Here is a 23,959-nt window from a genome sequence, read left to right on the forward strand (position 1 = left end):
AATGCTGTTTTCTTACAATGACAAGAGTATTAAATTGGAAGCCTATTGAGGAATTTTATTATCTTTTAAAATCTATTGTTGATGAGAATTGGGGCTGAATGCTTGCTGATAAATGTTAACAGTAGTATGAAGTGTCTACAAGAAGGCTTCTATTTGTCTATTCATTTAAACACCCTCATCAGTCACACACTGAGGGAAAATGGGTGAAGGCAGGAGAGAGTAACAGAACATTCATTAGGGCTGATTATGTTAATAGCCATTTGACCTAGATTTCATAGACCTACCAATTTTTTGAGTATTTACTGATTTTCCTAACTGAAACACATTTTTGCTCTCTTCACAAGGATATCCAGAGAGATGTGTCCATAATTCAGAATATATTTCAAAGAGAAGATGATATGTACATTCTCCATCAGTTATCATTTCTAGGCACTTCAATTTTTGATAAAGTAGTAGTTGGTGAGAGCTGAGTGTCACCAGCCTTCATTAATTCAGCAAATATAGATTGAGCACCCCTTACTTACCAAGTCTTGTTCTTGGCATTGTATGTATGTATGTGGTGTTCCATAGATCTGAGGGAATAATACATACCATCATCAATCATCACAGTAATGTTAGTTTTTTTTCTCATGTACTGCCACTGTGTTGGCTCATTTCTTTATGTGGTATGTTTGGGGAGAAGTTTTCAATATAACTAAAATGAACATTCAAGTTCTTATTCTGAATCTGATTAAAACTAAAGATTTTGAAGTATATTACTTTGAATTAAATAAAACTCTGTATTGGGAATGCAACCGAAACTAGCATTGGCTTTTCTCTTTTACCCCTGTTCTTAGGCTGACTTTCTCCATGAGGTAGAAAAGAGAGCTCCCAGAAACCCAGGTTTACATTGTTCTTGTTTTTTTATCAGCTGATGATTACCTTCTTTCCTATATGTAAGTCTCCCCAGACACACTGATTGACTCTGCCTGGAACATGTAAACCCTGGGCTAATATGTTCAGATTGATTGGTTAACCTTGGTTTTGTGCCCACCCTTGAGGAGAGCAAGATAGAGTAGAAATATTGACAGCCTTTATAGGATCATAGGAAGTGGGGGAAGGGTAGCATGCTAATGGAGAAAAAAAAAAGGGTGCTGTTTCCTGAGGAAGGATTAAAAGATTCTGGCAGGCAAAAAACAACAGATGTCTCACAAATATACATGAAACTTAATTGTTTCTGTGGCTTATCTGAAGAGACATTCTAAGTATATTAAAATTAATGTAGAATATTATATAACATTTTTTTAAATAAATTGACTGAAGATAGTGAAATCGGGAAATTCTAGCTTATATTAGGAATTACCTCTATTTAAAAGAGTATCTTCTTTTTGAATGAATAGGCATTTTAGGAAGAGTACTTCTTTGTTTCTCTTTGATAGATACACTTTTAGCTTTTAATTTTGGTATAATTTCAATATTATAAAAAAGTTACAGGAATAGTACAAGGAACTCTGATTTACTCATATACGTTTTACCTAGATTTATTGTTTATATTGTGTACTATCTGTTCTCTTTATTTTTCTGAACTTTTGGAGAGTAAATTGGAGACCCTATGCACTTTATCCTTAAATACTTTATTGCATGTTTTTAAGAACAAGGATATTGTTCTGAATAACTTCAATACAGTTAACCACATCAGGAAATTTAAAGCTGATACAATACTATTATTTAATTTAGAGTCTACAATATTTAAACTGTCAGTTATCCCAAAATTATGACTATTTTTTCATAGTCCAGGATCCAACAAGGGCCACACATTGCATTGTTTTCATATTTCTTTAGTCTCCTTTAATCTGGAAGAGTCTCAGATTTTGTGTTTCTTGACCTTATTTTCTTTAAGGGCATAGGCTGATTATTATCAAGAATATACTCAGTTTGAGTTTGTCTCATATTTTCATGGTGAAATTCAGACTATGAAAATTTTTAAGAATTTTTAAAATTATAGTTGATATACAATGTTACATTAGTTTTAGGGGTACAACATGATTGTAACTCTGTACCTTATGTTACACTCACATGGGTAGCTACCATTTGTCACACTGTTACCATACCATCAACTATATTTCCTATGCTGAAGCATTCATCCATATGACTTACTCATTCTGCAACTGTAAACCTGACCTCCCCTTCTCCTTCACTCGTTTTGCCCATTCCCTTACCCCTTTTCTCCCACCCCTCTCTCCTCTGGCAGCCATCAAATTGTTCTCCATATTTATGGGTCTGTTTCTTGTTTGTTCACTTGTTTTGCTTTTTAGATTCCACATATAAATGAAATCATATCATATTTGTCTTTCTCTGTCGGACTTTCACTTAGCATAATACTCTCTAGGTCCATTCATGTTGTTGCAAATTTCAAGGTCTCATTCTTTGTTATGGTTGAATAATATTCCATTACACATGCATGCACACACACACAGACACACACCTTCTTTATCCATTCATCTATTGGTGAATACTTAGGTTGCTTCCATATCTTGGCTATTGTAAATAATTCTGCAGCAAACGTAGGGGTGCATATATCTTTTTGAATTAGTGTTTTCATTTTCTTTGGGTAAATACCCAGTAGTGGAATTACTAGATATGTTATTTGTATTTTTAGCTTTTTGAGAACCTCCATAATGTTTTCCACAGTAGCTGTACCAATTTACATTCCCACCAACAGTGCACAAAGTTTCCTTTTTCTCTACGTCCTTGCTAATACTTGTTATTTCTTGTCCATTTGATTCTAGCCATTCTGACAGGTGTAAGGTAATATCTCATTGTGACTTTGATTTGCATTTCCTTGATAATGAGTCATGTTGAGCATCTTTTCATATGTCTTTTGGCCATCTACATGTCTTCCTTGGAGAAATATCTATTCAGGTCCTATTAAGCTATGAGTTTTTGTAGGAATAGCACAAAAGTGATGTTGTCCTTTTCAGTATGCATATGATATTGTTTTGTCCAATATTAGGGATACTAATCATACAAAGACACACACATCTATATTTAAATATCTATATTAATATTAATATTTATATGTTTACATTTAAAACGTATGAGTTTATTCTGATGTCAATATCAATACATTCATTTGTTCATCATACATGATTTTTTTTTTGAGTTTGTATAATGTGCAGAGCACCTTATCAGTCACTCTGGAGAACTGAGAATAGGAAAAAATATCTATGTCAGAAAGGTCTTATTAATTTGATTGACTTCTTTCATTTGGTGATGGAAAACATACTTTTTAAAGATTTGTAAGAAATCTAAGAAGAAATAAGTATTCAATCTGTTTAGGAAACCCAGAGAAGGTTTGTTGTGTAAATTGCATATTTACTATACCTAAAAACACAAAGCCCATGAAGTGTAGAGAGGTATACGTGGTCCCCATGTGACTGCAGGAAAAGTGTCCTTGTGGTTAATTTTCTGAAGCTGATGTGTTACTGTGCTTGAGGTGTATTTACTTTTCAGATCCAATCTGTGAAGATGTTAGAGTAGATGCATGTTGGCTTACCAAAAAAACCACTGAAGTGTTGGGTTGTAGAAAGAAATTAACTTCATGAGTTATCCATGAAATTATAGTTATAGGGAAAAATCTCTAGAGCTGAATTTATGATGGAATGTTTTCTATTTTACACTGATGTTCCTCATTGTTAAATGTAACACTCTCAAACCTGCAAATTAATAGTAGTTTCTCAAATTTTTTAGTTCTTTTACTGTAGTAGTTGTGAACAACCTTGTCTTTCTTGTCATCCCATGAGGCATGTTTTATAGATTTTATTGATGATTCAGATGACTGAGAGGAATTCAACTTCTTTTTTACTTCCTGGACTTTCTTTAGAGAAGAGTAATTAACATACAATGTTCTAAATTATAAGATAAAGATGTTATTTCATTATGAAGCACAGATATTTACATGTACACTCAATTGACATTTACACATAAATTACATTTGTGTCATACTCTATTATTTTATAGTAAATACATTGGAATTATTTTTCTCAAAAACAACAACAGCATAAACTATTAATTATTGATAAAGGACAATCTTTACTTCAACCAAGACTCATTAGCTCCTGAACAACAAACATTTTATACTCCTTTAGTAATGAGAAGGGGAGAGTCAATTATTCTACCATTTGGTCAAATGTCTTATAACAAAACTGTGTGCCCTTAGGAAAGATGATAAAAGCTAACTCATAAAGTGCCTATTATGTACCAGGAACCATTCTAAGTGTGTTATATGTATGAGCTCATACATGTATTGAGCTCATACATGTATGAGCTCAAACTCCTATGAGGTTTATGGCACAGAGAGGTTTAATTAATTTCCAAAGTCACATAGCTACAAAAAAATTAATAAAGTCTCATAACTACAAAAGGTGAAACTGGGGTTTGAACCTGGGGAATCTGTCTTGTGAGTCTAGGGTCCTAATAAATTGTCTCTATTCAGTTGCTAATTAGACTAACTTAATCCTGCAAAGTTTTTATACTATGTTATAATTTAAAATAATGTATAATGTAGACATTTTGAAAGATACTACTTTAATAACAATAATTTAAAAATTCTTATTATCATGTATAGTTTTTACAACAACCATTTGTTAATTCTTCTTAAATTTGTTTTAGGTTATTGAAAGTCCAAACTGCAGAAATAGATTTAAATGCCTGTTCATTAGTAAAAATAAAATGCTGCTAGTTTGTTAGTTGATTTTGGCTTTTAATGTATCCTGCTTAACCCTGAAGGAACACTAGTACATTAGATATGTGCCTAATTTAAAAAAAGGAACTCATGAGTATAGCTACTATACTGTTGTTTATATAAAAGAAAAAATTTGAATCATAACTCTGGAATATCTCAGTTGGCACATATGTTCCCTGGCAAAGGAAAGATTAAAATTACATTGGTTTCTAAATTTCTGAAGACCAATTAGTTTGCTGATATTCATTTACATTCTTCCCTGAATATGAGAAAGTGCTTTAATTTACTTGCAATTGATGACAGAATTACTCTAGAGGCATGTATAGAAGATTGAAAAAAAATTTTTTTGATTTGAAGGCAAGGGTGATATATGTTACAGTATTACCCTATTTAATTAGATAATCCATATAAGATTTATTCTATCAACTGTCTTCATTGTTTCATTTTATGTGAATGGAGACACAGTGTGCTGTAGTAGAATGACTACTGGATTAGTCTTACTTCCCAACTTAGACATGGAATCTTAAATGAAGTCATTTAACATTTGAGCCTCAGTTTCTTTGAGATGTTGTTTAAAGGTAGTGTCTTCATTAATGAATGTAGAGAGCCATAAAATTTAGTTTAGCTTGGTTAGACATTATTTTTAAAAATTATTGAACTATATATATAGTAACAGCTTTATTGCAGTATCATTTACATATCATAAATTTTTCTATCTAATGTATACAATTGTGTTATTTTAGTAAGTTTACACTCTTGTGCAATTATTACCATAATTCAAGTTTTGGAATAGTTTGTCACCCCAAAAGATCCTCTATTCCCATCTTTAGTTATTCTCTATTCCCACCTTTAGTACCAGCCAGCCACTAGTCTACGTTCTGTATTTGTAGATTTGACTTGTCTTGACATTTCATTTAAATGGTCTTTCCTGTCTGGCTTCTTTTACTCCATAGAATAATTTTGAAGTTTATCCATGTTGTAGTTATGTATCAGTACTTTATTCTTTTTTAATGCTTAGTAATATTCTGCAACATACATACACCACATATTCTTTAATTCATTAATCAGTTGATGGGCATTTGAGTTGTTTCCACTTTTTGACCATTATGAATAATGTAATTATGGACAATGTGTACAAGTTTTTATGTGAACATATGCTTTTATGTTGAGCTATACTTATGCTGATGTTTGAATGGAAATTGTATTTTATTCACCATATATAATGTTTCAAATGGAGAGATTGTAAAGAATTTAACATATTTTCCTCATAGTTATATAGCAAATGGGTTGTGACTTGGTAGCTCTAAGTAAGGTATTTTTTCTCTTATATATGAATGAAACATTATCTTTATAATATACAACAACCTTATCTTTTCTGTCAGAGTTATTTCCTTTCTCTTGTTTTTTTTTTTTTCATAGAACTAACAGACTTTCTATAGGGGCTTTGTAGAGTGGGTACATTCTGAAAACTCAGACCCTAATTTAATACATTCCCTTTCCTCAGACTTTAAATTTATAGGCCTACCTCATTTTATTGTGCTCCACTTTTCTATTTCACAGGATGTAGTGATTTTTACAAGTTAAAGGTTTGTAGCAATTCTGTGTGAAGCAAGTCTGTTGGCACAATTTGCTTACTATGTGTCTGTCACATTTTGGTAGCTCTTGCAATATTTCAGACTTTTTATTGCCATTATTATATTTGTTATGGTGATCCATGCCTGGTAATCTTTGATGTTATTATTGTCATTGTTTTGGGCACCATGAGCTGGGATTATATAAAATGGCAAACTTAATAAATAAATGTTGTGTGTGTTTTGAATGCTACTGACTGGCCATTCTATTCTCTCTCTCACTTTACTTGGACCTCTGTATTCCCTGTCACACAACAATATTGAAATTAAGCTGATTAATAAACCTACAATGTCCTCTAGGTGTTCAAGTGAAAGTAAGTATGCACATCTCTTACTTTAAGTAGAAAGCTAGAAATGATTAATCTTCACGAAGAAGGCATGTCGAAACCTAGATAGACTGAAAATCAAGCCTCTTGTGCCAAACAGCCAAGTTGTGAAAGCAAAGGAAAAGTTCTTGAAGGAAATTAAAAGTGCTGCTCCAGTGGACATACACATGATAAGAAAGTGAAATGGCTTTATTGCTGATTTGGAGAAAGGTTAGTGGTCTGGATAGAAGGTCAAAAAAACCCACAACATTCCCTTGTGCCATAGTCTAATCCAGAGCAGGGCCCAAAATCTCTTCAATTCTATGAAGGCTGAGAGAGGTGAGGAAGCTGCAGAAGAAAAGTCTGAAGCTAGTAGAGATTGGTTCATGAGGTTTAAGGAAAGAAACTATCTCTATAACATAAAAGTATAAGGTTAAGGAAGCAGCAAGTTATCTAGTAGATGGAGCTAAGATAGCTAATGAAGATGGCTACATTAAACAACAGATTTTCAATGCACTGGAAGAACAGTCTATTGAAAGAAGATGTCTGGCTTCAAAGCTTCAAAGGCCAGGCTGACTCTCTTGTTAGGGGCTAATGCAGCTGGTTGAAGTTGCATTATGTTTGACTTTATGTTGAAGCCAGTGTTGCTTTATTGTTCTGAAAGTCCCAGGGTCCTTAAGAACTATGCTTAATCTGTTCTATCTTTGCTTTGTAAATGGAACAACAAAGCCTAGATGATAGCACATCTGTTTATAGCATGGTTTACTGAATATTTTAAGCCTACTGTTGAGAACTACTGCTCAGAAGAAGAGTACCTTTTAAAATATTACCGCTCATTGATAACATACCCGGTCACCTACTAGGTCTGATGGAGATGTATAGGATTGATGTTGCTTTTATGCCTGTCAACACAGTATTCATTCCGCAGCCCATGGATCAAGGAGTCACGTCAACTTTCAAGTCTTATTATTTAAGAACTAAATTTTGTAAGGCTATATATAGCTGCCATAAATTACAATTCCTCTGACAGATCTGGGCAAAGTAAATTGAAATCCTGGAAAGGATTCACCATTCTAGATGCCATTAAGAACATTCATGATTGATGGGAAGAGGTCAAAATATCAACATTAACAAGAGTTTGGGAAAAGTTGATTCTAATACTCAGGGATGACCTTGAGGGATTTGAGACTGCAGTGGAGGAAGTAATTGCAGGTGTGGTAGGAATAGCAAGATAACATGAACTAGAAGTGGAGACTGAAGATGGAACTGGAATTGTTGCAATCTTATGATAAAACTTTCATGGATGAGGAGTTGCTTTTTATTTATGAGCAAAGGAAGGGGCTTCTTGAAATGGAATCTATGCCTGGTGAAGATTCTGTGAAGACTGTATGAAGAGTGAGGTGCTGTGAAATGATATCAAAGGATTTCGAATATTACATAAACTTAGTTGGCAAAGCAGCAGCAAGGTTTGAGAGGATCGACTCCAAATTTTGAAAGTTCTACTGTGGGTAAAATGCTATCAAACAGCATTGCATGCTACAGAGACATCATTCGTGAAGGGAAGAGTCAATTGATGAACTTTAGTTCATTGTCTTATTTTAAGAAATTGCTACAGGGGATCCTTGGGTGGCGCAGCAGTTTGGCGCCTGCCTTTGGCCCAGGGCGCGATACTGGAGACCTGGGATCGAATCCCACATCAGGCTCCCGGTGCATGGAGCCTGCTTCTCCCTCTGCCTGTGTCTCTGCCTCTCTCTCTCTCTGTATGACTATCGTAAATAAAAAAAATAAAAAATAAAAAAAATAAAAAAAAAAGAAATTGCTACAGTCACCCCAACCTTCAGCAACTACCATCCTGATCAGTCAACAGCGATCAATGTCGATGCAAGACCCCTCCACCAGCAAAGAGATTACAACTTGCTAAAAGCTCAGATGGTAGTTAGCATTTTATAGCAATAAAGTGTTTTTAAATTAAGATATGCACATTGTTTTTTAAGGCATAACACTATTGTATACTCAATAAACTACAGTATAGTAACAGCATAACTTTTATATGCCTTGGGAAACTAAAAAATTAATTTGACTAGTTTTATTGCAATATTTGTTGTATTGTAGTTGTCTGGAAATGAAACTTCAGTATTTCTGAGATATGTCTGTATTTAAATTTTCATATATATTTTTGTCTTAGTGTTGATAATCCCTGGCTTTTGAACTGTCCCTGGCATGTTTATGATATCACTACTTCAACATGTGATCACTAGTAAATGGTGTTTTTGTTTTGTTTATTTTCAATTTTTGTTTTGGCCTAGTAATAGTTTATATGAAAATTTTATATCTGAAGTAAACAGTAGTAGCCCAGAGTTATGTTATTAGATAAGCTTTCAGAGTTTAGGATGGTAATAAAGACTTTTAATTGCCAGTTTTTTAATTTAATTTTAAATTTCTTTGTAATTTAATTCTGAAGTTCCTTTCTAAGTGGTTGAAGTTTAGCCTGTATAGTTTAGCATGTTAAAAGAAAAGCCCAATAAAATTGCATCCTTATAATACTTTATAGGATATTATATTACATATTTTTTTAGAACCACTTTGGTAAATTGTGGGTTTGGTGGCATAATTGCCTATGAGAATTACACACATACACAAGAATCCACTTGTCTATGTATATATCTTTGGGATTATTTTTTAAAAATTGAGTGGTGTATTATTTATTAGCACTTAAAAGTTTTCTATCTGAAAAATAATTCTTTATTTGGTTACCAAAGTCGTATGATCTCAATATCGTCTTTCCCACAGCAGGTTCATTTTACAGATGTTAGGATGTGCCATTTGTAGGGAGACAAGATTTGATATTTAGAACTATTTTCCCATGAATTGTTCAATTTATTATACTCAAAATTATCACAAGATTCAAAATAAGTGCATTTATAAGTTTATGATTTCTTAATCAGTTATTTATAAAATTAGTTTAAAAGTAAATCTGTTCAAGGTATAGAGAATTACTTTTTGTATTTTCTAGTCATACAGAACACATAGGTGATAAAATAGATTGTTAGATAAGGGAACAAATTAGTTATAAATAACAAGCACTCAACAGAATTAAAATTCTTATTGGCTCTTGAAAGTTTTGCTGTATGTATTCAAGAGATTATTTGATTTAGAGGACTTTGATCAGGATATAAATTCTTCCACTTTTTCTGACTCTATAGTATATGCAGAATACATGAATGCACGCTTCATGGAAGGTACAACTGTTGTGTGTGAGAGAGAAGTTTGAAACACTCTTTATTATCTTGGTGCTTATGGTTATCTGGAGGTATGACAAGTATTAGAAATATAAGACAAACTTTGGAAGATGTCCTAATGGAGGAAGAGATGGCCTATAATCTGTAGAATCAAGGAAGCCACCATAACAGGTATGGTATGCATCATTTTAACAAGATGCAATGGAAGATGTCCAGCCAGAAGAAACCTTAGGGAAAAAGTTGCAAAGGTAGAAAAGCATAAAATATACAGTATGTTTGGATCATTGGATAGGAAATGATTTGAAAAAGTTCGGAAGGATCAGCACATGGAAGGCCTTTGATGCCTTAGCCAAGAACTGCAAATTTCAATTTATTATCAATAAAATAATTTAAGATTTTGATCAGAGTCTAGGGAGTTTAATGTGGCAATTGAGTTTTGATGTATTTTTTTTTTTAAATTTAAGGTCAGTTTGCCAACATATAGAGTATAACACCCAGTGCTCATCCCATAAAGTGCCCTCCTTAGTGTCCATCACCCAGTTACCCCATCCCCCACCCACCTCCCCTTCTGTATTGATGTATTTAATGAAAGTACTGGTAAAATTCCATAAAACTAATAATAAAGTTTTAAAACTTGATGGTAAGTGGTATTTGTCAGTCTTTAATAATTCAATTATGTTGATTTTTTTCTTACAATTACACATAATAAAATTATATAGTGAGGTAATAATTTTATCAAGATGATAAAGATTATGATGATGATAATAATGTATTAGTGATAGCATCTTTAAAATTACAAGTCAAATGCTGGAAGTATCTCATTTAATATTTTATTTTGGATGTTCTCTGATATATGAAGATTAATGATGATATTTGTCTTTAGATAATTTTCTGATTTTTAAAATCACAATAATAGTTTAAAAATCACTGTTACTTCATCATACTAAAAAATATAGGCATCTTAATATATTTAAATGAGCTCTGAAGTGGAAACTCATACTTCTGGCTCTACCATTAAACTAGATGTATCCTTGAGGTCCTTCTGAAATCTTCTGCTTCCTTGTTTGTAAAATAGAGAAATAATTTGATTCACATAGGTTGTTGGGGGTTTAAATTGAATAATAGATTTAATGTAAATGTTTAAAAAAATCTTAGCTACTGTTATGAATATAACTTATCATTTAGAATTTCTGTTATTATAATCTGAAAATGTTTCTTGGCTTTCAGAGTCCCAAACTTGTTCTATCATGTTCTGTCTAGTTCTGTTTGCACTCTTCCAATATAGATTTTACTATGATATGCTAACCCAACTTTAAGGAAAAGTGCTGGATCTAAATTTTCCCTGCCTCCTGCTGTCAGCACCATAGTGTTCATGTTTTGTGTTAACACTCTGAAGGGAATTTATGAGAATAATTAGTTCTGTTTTGCTTATATTAGAGCTGGTTATCTTAATTCTTACTTAGTGGGAGGTGTATCCCCTGCCATCACTTGGCTCCCTGTCCACAGCTTTAAATTATGTGGAGAAGAAAATGATTATAAATGGCTTCTTCCTGTGGTGTCCCTTATACTCCTCTCCTAACAAACAATCTTTTTGATTTTTCTCATCAGTTTCTCCTTGTGTTGCAGTCTAGGAGAGATATCCTATCTGATGGTCAACTTGCAGAGATTTCCTTTAAGCATCATTAGCTTCTGGTTAAGAACTAGATTTATTTTTAGAGAAGTAACTTTAATTGGTCATATTTTTTACTGAACAAGTTTTTGTATGTGAAAAGAAACTGCTATGACTTTTTTCATGTTTAACGGAAAGATACTAATAAAATATATATTTGGGGGAAATACTGCACATAAATATTTAAGATAAATATGATAAAGGAGAAAATCTACGTGGGTAAAAATTAGGATTAAAATATAATGCTTTCAAGTTTCCTTTTTGTTGGTAGTGAATAACTGATACAGTATATCATGCTTTTGACATGTTTGGGCACATAAGCCAAATTTTACAGAATTTTTGATTTATATTCTTATGATAGCTTTTCCAATTTATCAGTTCTTTGCCTATTATGTGCCTGCTGAGCATGAAAGGCACTTTTGAGATATGTAGTAATAAAAAAAATGCCACAGAAACATTGGCCCAGGGGATAGGCTTTCTCTAGAAATAACTTGAATAACTACAGTTGCTGTAAACAATTTTTTATGGATACTTGATGTTCCCTCCCTGTATTTTTATTTGAGTTAGTAATCAGAATCATGTTGACTATCATCCTACAGGTGAGAATCATCATTCTAATATAGATATTATAATGCAACAGCTGGCTAAGTCATACAGGATCAAAATGACCTTAGCTAGTATTGTGCAGGAATATTTTAAGATTTTGAGAATTACTTTTTCCTTGCCAGAAAGTAATTCTGTGTAGGTACTGCTAAGTTTCCTAAGGCATGTTTCAAAGCAAGCATGCTTCTTATTGATATCCATGCTATCTTCCATTTTATGAAAGATTTTATATATTTTCCAGTACTGATATGAGCTGTTTTTGACAGCCGTGCCTACCTCCCATACTGATTTAGCTAATAGGCTTCCTGTTGCAGGTCAGAACTTTATGGATGACTTAACGGAGGATAGGTAGGTAGGGTAAAAGTTTTGGAATGAGCTCCAAGCAAATGCTTCACTGTTGTGAAGATTTTGTGTGGTTTGGGTCAGACTGGAATGAACAAAAAATAAATTTAGGTTTGTTTTAAGATTAACATTATCATGGAACTCATGTTAATGCTGTGGCCAGATTCCCTAAGTTACTTAGTATTAGGTAATTGGTAACAGGCATTATTTCCTACTTTTATCATTCTCAGGATTTTAGTAATAAATAAATGAAACCTCTCATATTTCATTTATTGTTACATTTCTTAAAACATATACCAAGATCACTAAGATTAAAGTATTAGTCCTTCTTCTGTCTTTTTTTTTTTGTATAGTATTTTAAGATGTTCCTCATGCTCTTTCTCTTACTTTTGCTCATTTTCTCCTGGGATATTTTGTCATAGTCTGTTTTGGCTGATGTTTCATGAAGTGTTTCAACACAGTTCAGACAAGTATTAAAATAAAATGGGATTTTAAGGTAAAAGAATATGAGGAAGGCTTGCTTTGCCATCTAAAGAGAAGGCAGGAAGGATGGCTGTTGAACAGCAGGAGGAGATGGACATGGAGGTGGATATAGAGTCTGAGACCTGTGTGTGATGGTCAGGATGTACAAGGAAAGATTTATTTCCGCTCAGAAGAATTTCCAGTAGTTGAGTACAGGGCTGAACATAAATAAATGAGATAAAATTCAAAGTCTGGATATAAAAAGTAAGAGCTCCTATGCTTTAGTTCAAAAATCTCCACATAAGTTGTTATATATTTTTAGAAACACCTTTTCTTCAGTGCATGGCAATTTAGATATTCATAAACAGGGTTAATGCTATACCCAGTTTGTAAGTAATATTTTTTAATTTGGAAGTTAGTTATAACATTATCATATTATCATGTACTTATACATTACAGTTTCTTGAGTGCTATTTTCTGCATTTTATCTTCACATCTGCAAAACAATCTGGAGACGTAGGCATGTCAGTTGATATTATTTCCATTTTGTATATGATTTAAATATCTCCTTACTGCCTTGAGTGCACCTAGGAGGCTCTGCTACAGAGGCCTGTAGAGTCCACTTGCATGGTTATGAGACTTCTGCTTTAATATTCCCTATGGTCTCATTTTGAGACTTTGCATGGTTTGTCCCCTCCAGGAACTATGGTACCACACTTATTGCCAGACCCTTGATGGGCATGCAGTTCTTGAACAAAACTATCTTGCCTAGAGCTCAGAATGCTTAAGTTGCACTTGTAGACTTGGTTTAGAAGAATGGGGTGGGGAAGAAGGAAGGATGTATGGGGAGTTGGAGAACTGTTCAATATATTATTCCTTCTTCCTTTAAATTAGTGTTTCTGACAATACACGTGAATTTTTATAATCAAAAGATAATAGTGCATACTTTATTCTATAAAAGTGTGAAAAAAACTGGAAACTACTACTGTAATCAATATGTGATTACCCGGGAGATCTCTGGGTAATCTGATCTCTGGCTCAGCAGTTTGGTGCCTGCCTTTGGCCCAGGGCGTGATCCTGGAGCCCCAGGTTCGAGTCCCATGTCGGGCTTGTGGCATGGAGCCTGCTTCTCCCTCCTCCTATGTCTCTGCCTCTCTGCCCCCCCCCTCTAGTCTATCATAAATCAAACAATCTTTAAAAAAAATGTGATTACCCATAGGTGTTCACATAGAACCCAGAGGTTCTGGGTCTGTTAAAAATTTGAGATACCACAAAGGTTATATATTTAGTGGAAGTGCTCTTTTGGGTTCAAATCTCCCCATTATGCTCTTTGTAGTTTCTGAAAGAAAACTTGGGTTTAAAAAAATTAAAAAGTCTCATTCTTGCATAAGTGAATTCTGGACAGATGGAGAAGTCCCTTCTCCTCTACTGTGAGACAGTGGGCAGATGGTTGGAACCACAGGAGGCCTGGGATGCTATTATTCTATACTGAGGTCATTAGAATATAGCTACATAAAGCTAGCCATCTCATAACCCTGAAATGGTAGCATATCATATTTAAAAAAACCAACAAAGTCGCATCAAAAATAAATGAAAGGAAATCTAAATCTTTACTGTTTTGCTTTATAAGACAGCCAAAGGGGAATAATTGTATATAACACAGTAAAGCTTTCTTAAATATTTATTTCTCATTCTTACATTTTCAAAATCTCCATATAGCAGCTACAGAATTTCTGTAAACTCCCAGAAAGCTCTTTCTCTAACCTGGGTCATACAAGCCCCCTATATTTCTTCCCTTTCCTTTCTAACTCAGAGTTTTGTTTAAATAGATGAATCCAGCCTCAGGGACCTGTTTCAATTCTCCTATAGTTTGAGCCTATGTAATGGAGGAGGGCCTGGGAATTTGTTACACAAACAATAATCTGTTCTCTTAGAGGATCCAGAGAATTATAAACATATAACTCAATATTCTTTCTTTTATTCCTGGAACAATAAAAACCAGATCTATGAAAATATTGCATATATCGTGTAAGTGAAGAATGAAGATAGTTTTTTGTTAGCTCACATATGTTTTTAAAGATATCTTAGAGAACTCACCAGAATATCTTAATACCAAGGTTAACTGTATTTTTCTTAAGCAATGAAAAAAATCCCTTGAAATGATAAATTCTGTAAGTAATAAGTTTTCTGTTTCAGGTTGGCTACTAAGAAGACAAGAGCCAAATTTGTGGCCTACTACGATGTTGTGCAGTACACTTTGTCTTCACTTTTATTTTTATTTCAACCAACTTTTAATTTATGGTAATTTCTATTTTATGTATCCTTATAAACCACTTTATATCTTTTCTGGTGCAAGGTGATGTATAAATATATAAATAATGGTGAGGAACAAAATAGCGATGTCTCTTACATAAGTGTGGATTTATCTTAATTCTGTAGAATTTAATGGTGCAAACAGTAAGGAATCACTTAGAGGTTCTTAGTATTAAAGCATTAATCCTGACTTAGAAGTAAATCAGGAAAGCTGGTCTGACATTAGATAGAACAGAAATTCTCCAGGAGTCTGGAGGAAAAAGTTTAAAAACACTACAGATCATTTTTACCTCCATATTGTCTACACCTCAGATTTTAGTGAACATCACTGTTTGATGTTAGAAGTTGCTTACCTTTGGTTTATTCATTATATTTAATGTTTTAAATGCTTTGCCATTTAGTAGAACTCAGTATGGCTAGTTACATGTTTGAATTTATTATTAACTAGTCATTTAAGTCCCAAGATATATCTGCCATGGCTCTAGTTAGGTTAGTGAGGTTAAGTGAAGCATAAACTCCTTAAAGTTCAACACAATATTCTAGTTCTGATTCTGTTTCTGTATTATCTTCTAAGTTGGTCTTTGGTGCCAAATAATGATTAGTAGTGTTTCTTTTGAGACTAAATCATGTAGTGGTGAGAATATTAATTTGCATTTAGGCAAATGAATTGAAATCTCAATTCTGCTCTTTATCAGGTGATCTAATCCCTCTGAACTTTAGTTTCCTTTGCCATAAAATGGATAACGTAATAGTTTCTTTCTAGGACTGTTGTGAGGTTTAATATAATAATAATAATAATAATAATAATAATAATAATAATATAATTCAGGTAAAGGTGGGGTAAGTCCTGAACAAATTAACTTCCTTCATATCCCTGTTGAATAAAATAAATAAATGAAAGAGAACATCATATTTCCTGTTTAGAAACATACTTTAAATAATCATCTGGTACATTAAAAAATAGGGACAATTAAAAAAGTTAAATTTATTAAAAAAATGTGATGTTAAGACTAAGTAAGGAATAAAATTTCAAGACTTACATGATAAGTTTATACTTTTGCCATTACACTGCACTGTCTTTTTATGGAGGCATATACATGTAAATATATATGTAGTTAAAAACAAATGGTTCCACTGTTAGCAGGTGGTGAGAGCTATATAGCCAGGAAACTCATGGCTAAGCCTTGAATAGTAGCTAAGTTTTTCTAATATAATTGCTATCATATATATTTATTAGCTGACTTTTAGTTTATTCTTATTTTAATTCTACCTATTTTATATATGTGTTTATCACACATTGCTTTAAATCTTTTAAAAATTAATAGAATAAATTGATAAAAATAAATTGGCAAGAAACTGATAAATAAATGCAGTTTCACTAAAAATTTCTTCAGTGTGCCATGTGAGCACTATGATTATTAGTAGGATTCAGTACTTCGGGTTTTGTACTAGAAGGGATCATTTGATTATGGAAATTATTGCACTGTTTTTAGTAAACATTTCAAGAATAAACTAGACAAAACATCCTGGAAAGCTTCAGAGACTTGGAATGCTTTAGGGAGTTGGCTAACTGAGAAAAACCTCTGTTCCTTAATTATGTTTAAGCTAACTAACAAGTTTGTATGAAAGAAACTAATATTGGCTTCTGATGAATTGTCAGTGGAGCAGCTTCTGTGGAGAAAGGCCTATTTTTGATGATCTATTTGTCATTGGATATGGCTTAAAATTTGAAGTATTAAAGTAGTTACCATAAGAATGTCCAATGAAGATGTAAATATGATGGATAAGATCACAGCTGGAAAGCAATATTGTTCCAATTGATCCTACCAGAAAAGGGGAAAAAAAGAAAACAAAGCAGTGGGCAATGAATAATGGACAGGACCTCACATATCAAAAAGAGCTAGAGATGCCATTTCTGAGCGCATGTTTTCAATTCTAGAAAACAACCAATGCTTGCAGTTCCTGATTATATGGAAATGGTGAATCTGTAGAATTTTCATATGTATGTTGTGCATGTAATTTCCAAAGGCAGAACATGGATAGCTGATAATAGATAAAGATGTAATATTTTTTATATGAATGATGGCAAGGAGGAGGGGAGTCATACATGGAGGGAATGATACATTTAGCTAAAGCTTTGTGCTGCATCTTCCATGAATGCTTTACACTTTTTAGATGTTTATGAAGTAACTGTTGACTTTACTTTGTTAGAATTACGGTACGTAGAGGAAGAGAAACACATCTCAAGGGATTATTAAACTTCTTTTTTTGTTTTCAGAAGGCTGTGGAACAAAGCATCTAGTTCTTGATATGGAGCATGCAATAGAGTTCTTTGGATTAGAGTATAAGGGACAGTTAATGCATACTTCAAAGTTCTTAAGAAGCAAGAGATTGAATTTCTAGACCAGGTTCTGCCACTAAATTGCCTCGTGACCCTAGGCATGTCTGGATTTTAGTCGCCTTACACATTGTATAGCTTTGAAATCTAAAAGTTATATGAAAGTCTTTCATTTTGTTATGCAGACATTTACCCTTGAAATTTCAGTGTCTTTATAGAGAAGAAATTGAAATATTTGTCTGTGTACCTAAAATACTTTAAAGACTTCCAATTCATATCTGTGAAATATTCTGAAACAAAGTGGGGAATTATGCTTCATGAAGTTTGTGTTCTTGGAAATTCTGAATATAGAAATGGAGGAGACAACAGGTATTGTGAGATCACGTTAATGGATTTGTTATTTGGTATCCCAAACACAGGTTTTAGGATTCTGATTCTTGGTATGATTCCTTTGCTAAGCTGAGTGTCTAAAAAGTTACATAGGAAAAAAAGGAAAGTGAATATGAAAGCAACTTCTTAAAGATTTCTCCTCAAGATTGCCAATGAATAATTGAGTCTTATTACAATAGTTGATTTTCCACCTACCCAAATCATACCAATTCTCTAAGACAAGTTTCTGGCCTCCATTTCTAAGTGAAGTCTTTCTTATGTATTCCAAACTATCTTTATCTTTATTTTTGGTTACCCTTGGCACTCAACAAATATTGAAACATCTGTGGGTATAACATATATGATTCCTTTAAACAACTTGAGTATATTAAAGTTTCCCTTAGTTACAAAAAATATTTGTCATTCAGTATTTCATGAGCATGGCAAGGATCATAGCATCTATTCCGTCTCTCTACCCATAATGTACAATATTTTAAGTTCTAACTTAATTAATATCTGTTGAATTAACTTTTACATGCAGCTTATCACAGAGGCCACTTTTGTAGCCCTGCCTCTTGAAAGATTATAGTTAATGTCTAGGCATATTCTTTTACTTATTGAATATCTTTTTTTTTAAGATTTTATTTATTTATTCATGATAGTTACACAGAGAGAGAGAGAGAGAGGCAGAGACATAGGCAGAGGGAGAAGCAGGCTCCATGCAGGGAGCCCGACATGGGATTCGATCCCTGGTCTCCAGGATCGCGCCCTGGGCCAAAGGCAGGCGCCAAACCGCTGCGCCACCCAGGGATCCCAAATATCTTTTCTGAAAAGGTTCTACTTGACTTTCTTTTTCATTCCTATTTCAGAAAATATAGTATATTCTCTCTTTTCTGATTTTCTAAGTAGATTGAAAAATTTCAAAAAAAAACCCACCATAAATATAAATAAATAAATAAATAAATAGATAAATAAATAAATAAATAAATATTTCACATTGCTTACGTTGTACCTTGGATTTTCTTAGACTTGAGAACTTTATCTGGTCCATTTTGAACAAAAATATAATTTTCCAGAAATTGGTTCCTAAGACCTCTCAGATTCCTATTATTTCATCTTAGCACAGTACAGAAGTATATTGCCTTGTATGAAAGTCAAGTTAATTTGATAATGGGCATATTACCCCTGTTATAACAGAGTTCAGTTCTGTTTGCTCTGCAGATTAATTCTTTGATCCATTTAGGATTTAGAATTTTTAGCTCACTATTCTATACAGTCTTGGCTTTCTTATTTTCATCAGGTGATTTGTATTATGTTTGGACCTATTACATATTGACCCTATTAAAACTAAGTGACTGAGAGCATCTAAAATCTGAACTTGCTGCCTGCTTTGCCTTTGGGAAAAGGAATATGTTGCTGTTGTTCATGTTCATATGATGATTTCTAAATCTATCTTCCCTACCACTTTTTTTCTGATCACTTTTCCCCACATGCTATATTCTTATTTGTATTTATTCATTAATAGCATCTTTGCAGGATGCTTTTAATTTTTAAAACTTCCATGAAGATTATAGCATGAAATTATCAATAACTGCTCTGAGGCAGGCAGGCTGTATCGTCTCCATTTTTTAGAGGATGAAACTGAGGCTTGAAAGTTTTAAGTGACCTACCCAAGCTTGGAACCAGAATTGAAACACAGGTATTCTAATTCTAGTTTATGTTCTTTTCACTATTCAATGTGGCCTTTGAATGTTTGTTGAAAAATGGTAGAACAATTTTGCTAATAGTAATTTATAATAATATAGTATTATACTGTAATCTTAAACATACTTGAAAAATATTTTATATATTTATGTATGTAGTATTTTTCACAAAAGGTTATATTTTATATTTAGAAACACTAGACATATATTTTTAGGTCCCTTTTAAATTGTTGATGCAAGTTAGGTGCATAAATATACCAAAGAAACTCTGTATATGTCATTGTGGGCAAATGACAGTAGAATATATAAGATGAATGACACCTGAAATGCTTCAGGTGACCATTATTTGACCCGCATCTCATCTCATAATTGCTCAGTTACCTATTCATAGCCCATAATGCCCCAAATAAATTGTTCTGTTATCTTACTTATTATGGTAGTAACTAAATAAATTTTAAAGAGCATATGATTTATAAAATAAGCCTTTTTTGTAGAAAGGGAATAGTTTGAAACAAAATTTTGAACCTCAGACTTCAGCTCTCAAAAGTTGAATATAATTTATCCAAAAAATTCCAGAACCCATACTTTAATTAGTTATTGAATGTAAGCCTAAAGAAAAGTTTTTTGGAAAGTATAAGATGGGAAATTTGATTTTATAATCTGAAATTACTTTATGATGTTTTCCTTTAGACATGCTAAACTGAAAAGACTGGAGAGACTTCAACTAGTCACAACTTTTACCTACTCTGATAAACTTCCTTTTGCTGGCTTTTCATTATTTCCTTCTTAATAGATACCTTCTTTCCTCTCCCTACTTGCTGATTTATATACATTTTACTCTCTTATTCATAGGTTTTTCTTTTTAGCAGCATTCTCAGAGGTTGAATCTTTTTAGATCCATTTGAAAATCCTAATGTATTATATCTACTGGGGCTTCCATAATGTTCAACAGGGTCTGTATTGTTTATGTACCATACAGAAATCCAAATTAAAGTATGTTAGACTGGTTAGGACATGTGGTTCTCTAGAGGATGAGGGCTTTTTATCTGTGCACTGCATTGCAAACATGCTTCTTTCATTTTAAATGCAAGTCAAAGTGTCTTGTATTTATACCAATGACTGGGACAGCTTTATACAGATTCATAAGGTCTATGGGCTCTAACATATATCTCTGAGCTTTGACATATATTGAATTTCCCTTATCAAGGCTGTAATATCTCTGAAGGACCCCAGCAAGTTAGGAATGGTTTTTCCTGCCAACAACTGAGATTGTTCTCTGTAATTAAACTGCTTTCCCAAGTGTTCACTGAAGAGGATTTCTAAGATTTTTCACTGTTAGTCTCTGATTGAGAGCTCTTTAGTTTGAAACGAAAGAAGGGTACTTGGTTTACCATTTTCTTTTGTTTACTCCCTAATTTAATATCTAACCACAACATAACTTAAAGCAGAATATGTGACCAGTGGTCAATTAGTGGGTACCACTTTTTAAATTGTCTACAGAGTTTCTTAAAGGTAGATCTGCCCACTGAGATGTTAGGTTTTGCTTTCCTGATAAAAGGCACAGATGTGGCTATCACAACTGCTTTCTCTCCTATCCCCACTTTCTTCTGTGAGTGTGGTAGTGATGCCTGTAACTGTAGTAGTCACCTTGTAACTTTGAGGCTATGAGCCCTTGATGCTATTCAACTATAAGCAGTCATCCTTGTGAATTTGATTTCAGAAAAATAAACTAGCATTTGTTTCAGGTTTTGTTAGCTAAAAGCATTCCTAATTAACATATGCTAGTCATTGACCCCTCTCAATGAGACAGAGGAATATCCTTTTCATTAGGACAGGGTTTCTCAACCTTAGCATTATTGACATTTAGCATTGGGTAAGTTTTTATTGTGGAGGCTGCTCTGTGCATTGTAGGGTTTTAGCAGCATCCCTTGCCTCCTTTGTTCCTTTTTCTTTTTTTTAACATTTTATTTATTTATTCATAGAGACACACACACACACACACACACACACACAGAGAGGCAGAGACACAGGCAGAGGGAGAGCCTCCTTTGTTCCTTAGATGACAATGGTAACCTTACATACCTTTCATAGTTCAACTGATGAATCAAGTTTTGTTTGTTTGGAAAAGTCTTTATTTCTCCTTCATTTCTGAAAGGCAAAGGCATTTTGCTGGGTAAAGTATACTTGGTTGGCAGTTTTCTGTCAGCAGTCTAAATGTATCATCTGGCTCTTTTCTGGCCTGCAAGATTTTTGCTGAGAAATCTGCTCACAGCATTCATAGGGGATCCCTTATATATGAGGAATTATTTTTCTCTTGCTGCTTTTAAAATTCTTTGTCTGAGCCTGGATACCTCAGTCAGTAGAGCATCAGATTTCTAATCTGAGGGTCCAGGGTTCAAGTCCCTGTTTGGGCATTTGCCCTTTGGATGCCTGGGTGGCTCAGTGGTTGAGCATCTGTCTTCCACTCAGGTCATGGTCCCAGAGTCCTGGGATTGGGTCCCAAATTGGGCTCCCTAGAGGGAGTCTGCTTCTCCCTCTGCCTATGTCTCTCATGAATAAATAAAATTCTTTGTCTTTGATTTTGATGGTTTTGTTACAATGCATCCTGGAAAGGATTGTTTTGGGTTAAAATTTTAGACGTGGGTTTACCTATTAGCTTTATGGACTTAAAAACCCAAATCTCTTCCCAGATTTAGGAATTTCTTAACCATTATTTCTTTAAATAAGCTTTTTGCTCCCTTTTCCCTCTCTTTTCCTTCAGAGACTCCAATAATGTGTAGAGTGTTTCTTTTAATTATATCTTAAATTTTTTTTTTTATTAATGATGTCTTATAATTCATGAAGGCTTTTAAGGGTTTTTTTTCATTCTTTTTTGTTTTTGCTTCTCTGACTGAATGATTTTAAATTAACTATATTCTGGTTCATTAATTCTTCTACCTGGTCAAATTTGCTATTAAGGCTCCCAAAATTCTTAAATCGTATTTTTCAAACTCTAGGATTTCTCGCTCTCTGTGTATGTGCACATGTGTTTTGATTTCTTTGCTAAGCATCTCATTTTGTTCATGCATTGTTTTCCTAATTTCATTTAGTTTGTTTTCTCTGTTTTCTTGTAGGTTACTGAATTTCTTTTTTTAAAAAGATATTTATTTATTTATTTATTCATGAGAGACACACAGAGAGAGGCAGAGACATAGGCAGAGGGAGAAGCAGGCTCCCCGTGAGGAGCCTGGTGTGGGACTTGATCTCAGGACCCCAGGATCATGACCTGAGCTGAAGGGAGATGTTTAACCACTGAGCCACCCAGGTGCCCCCTTACTGAATTTCATTAAAAGGATTATTCTGAATTCTTTGTCACACAGTTATTAGTTTTTAATTTCTTTAAGGTCATTCATTGGAGTTTTATTAGTTTCTTTGGTGGTGTCATGTTTCTTTGATTTTTCATGATTCTTGTGGCCTTGCATCATTGTCTGCACCTTTGAAGAAGTAGACACCACTTCTACTCTTTATAAATGGCTTTGGGATGCAAAGCCTTCACTCGTCAATCCATCCAGACATTCTGGGTGGGCTCTTTGGTGCTGTCTGTGGGTGAGCCTACTGCTTAAGTTCTTGGGTAAACAGATCTGCTGTCTGGATCAGTAGGGGGCAGGCCTTGTGCTTGGGTACATGGGAATCAGCCTGTTGCCTGGGTCTGCTGGGGCAGGCCTTGAACCTGGGTTCACTAGGGTGGGCCTGGTGTTTGAGCCCACAGTAATGGGTTTAGGACTTGGATCTACATAGGTCAGTCTGGATCTTGGATCCATAGGAGCTAATCAGGCACTAGGGAGCCTAGCATCTGGTTCCATGTGGGCCAGTTCATTATTGGGATGAGATTGGAGTTTGGATTCTCAGGAGTCAGCCTGAAGATTGTAGCCACAGGAGTTAGGGCAAACCTGGAGCTTGGAGCATAGGAGTCAGTCTGTAATTTGGGACTATGGATTCAGCCTAGAGTTTGGGTCCATGGGCTGGTCTGGTCTGGTGTTGAATGGGCTGGGAGCCTAGGTCCCTAGGTGTTCTCAAAGCTGGGGCCATGGGATCAGGTGGCCCAGAATATGGGTCCTGTGGAAACCAGTCCAGATTCTAGGTCCATGAGTGCTGGCCTGAGATGAGCTGGCTGAGATGAGCTGGGTGCCTAAAGCTATGAGAGCCATATTGGTACGTGGTGGATCAAAAGTTTGGGTCTACAATAGTTGGCCTGATGCTTGGCTCAACTGGAAGCCTGAGTT

General features: G+C 34.0%; 1 protein-coding gene and 1 non-coding gene across 4 annotated transcripts in view; both read left to right on the forward strand.

The window, feature by feature from the left end:
- The window catches only part of CTNNA3 (catenin alpha 3), a 1,663,516-nt gene that overhangs the window by 240,705 nt on the left and 1,398,852 nt on the right, over positions 1–23,959 (forward strand). The window lies entirely within an intron of this gene.
- Positions 22,039–22,111, forward strand: TRNAR-UCU (transfer RNA arginine (anticodon UCU)). Its single transcript has one exon. It is a non-coding gene; the product is annotated as a tRNA-Arg (tRNA).

Source organism: Nyctereutes procyonoides, unplaced genomic scaffold (assembly GCF_905146905.1).
Source record: "Nyctereutes procyonoides isolate TBG_1078 unplaced genomic scaffold, NYPRO_anot_genome, whole genome shotgun sequence".
Taxonomy (NCBI): Eukaryota; Metazoa; Chordata; class Mammalia; order Carnivora; family Canidae; genus Nyctereutes; species Nyctereutes procyonoides.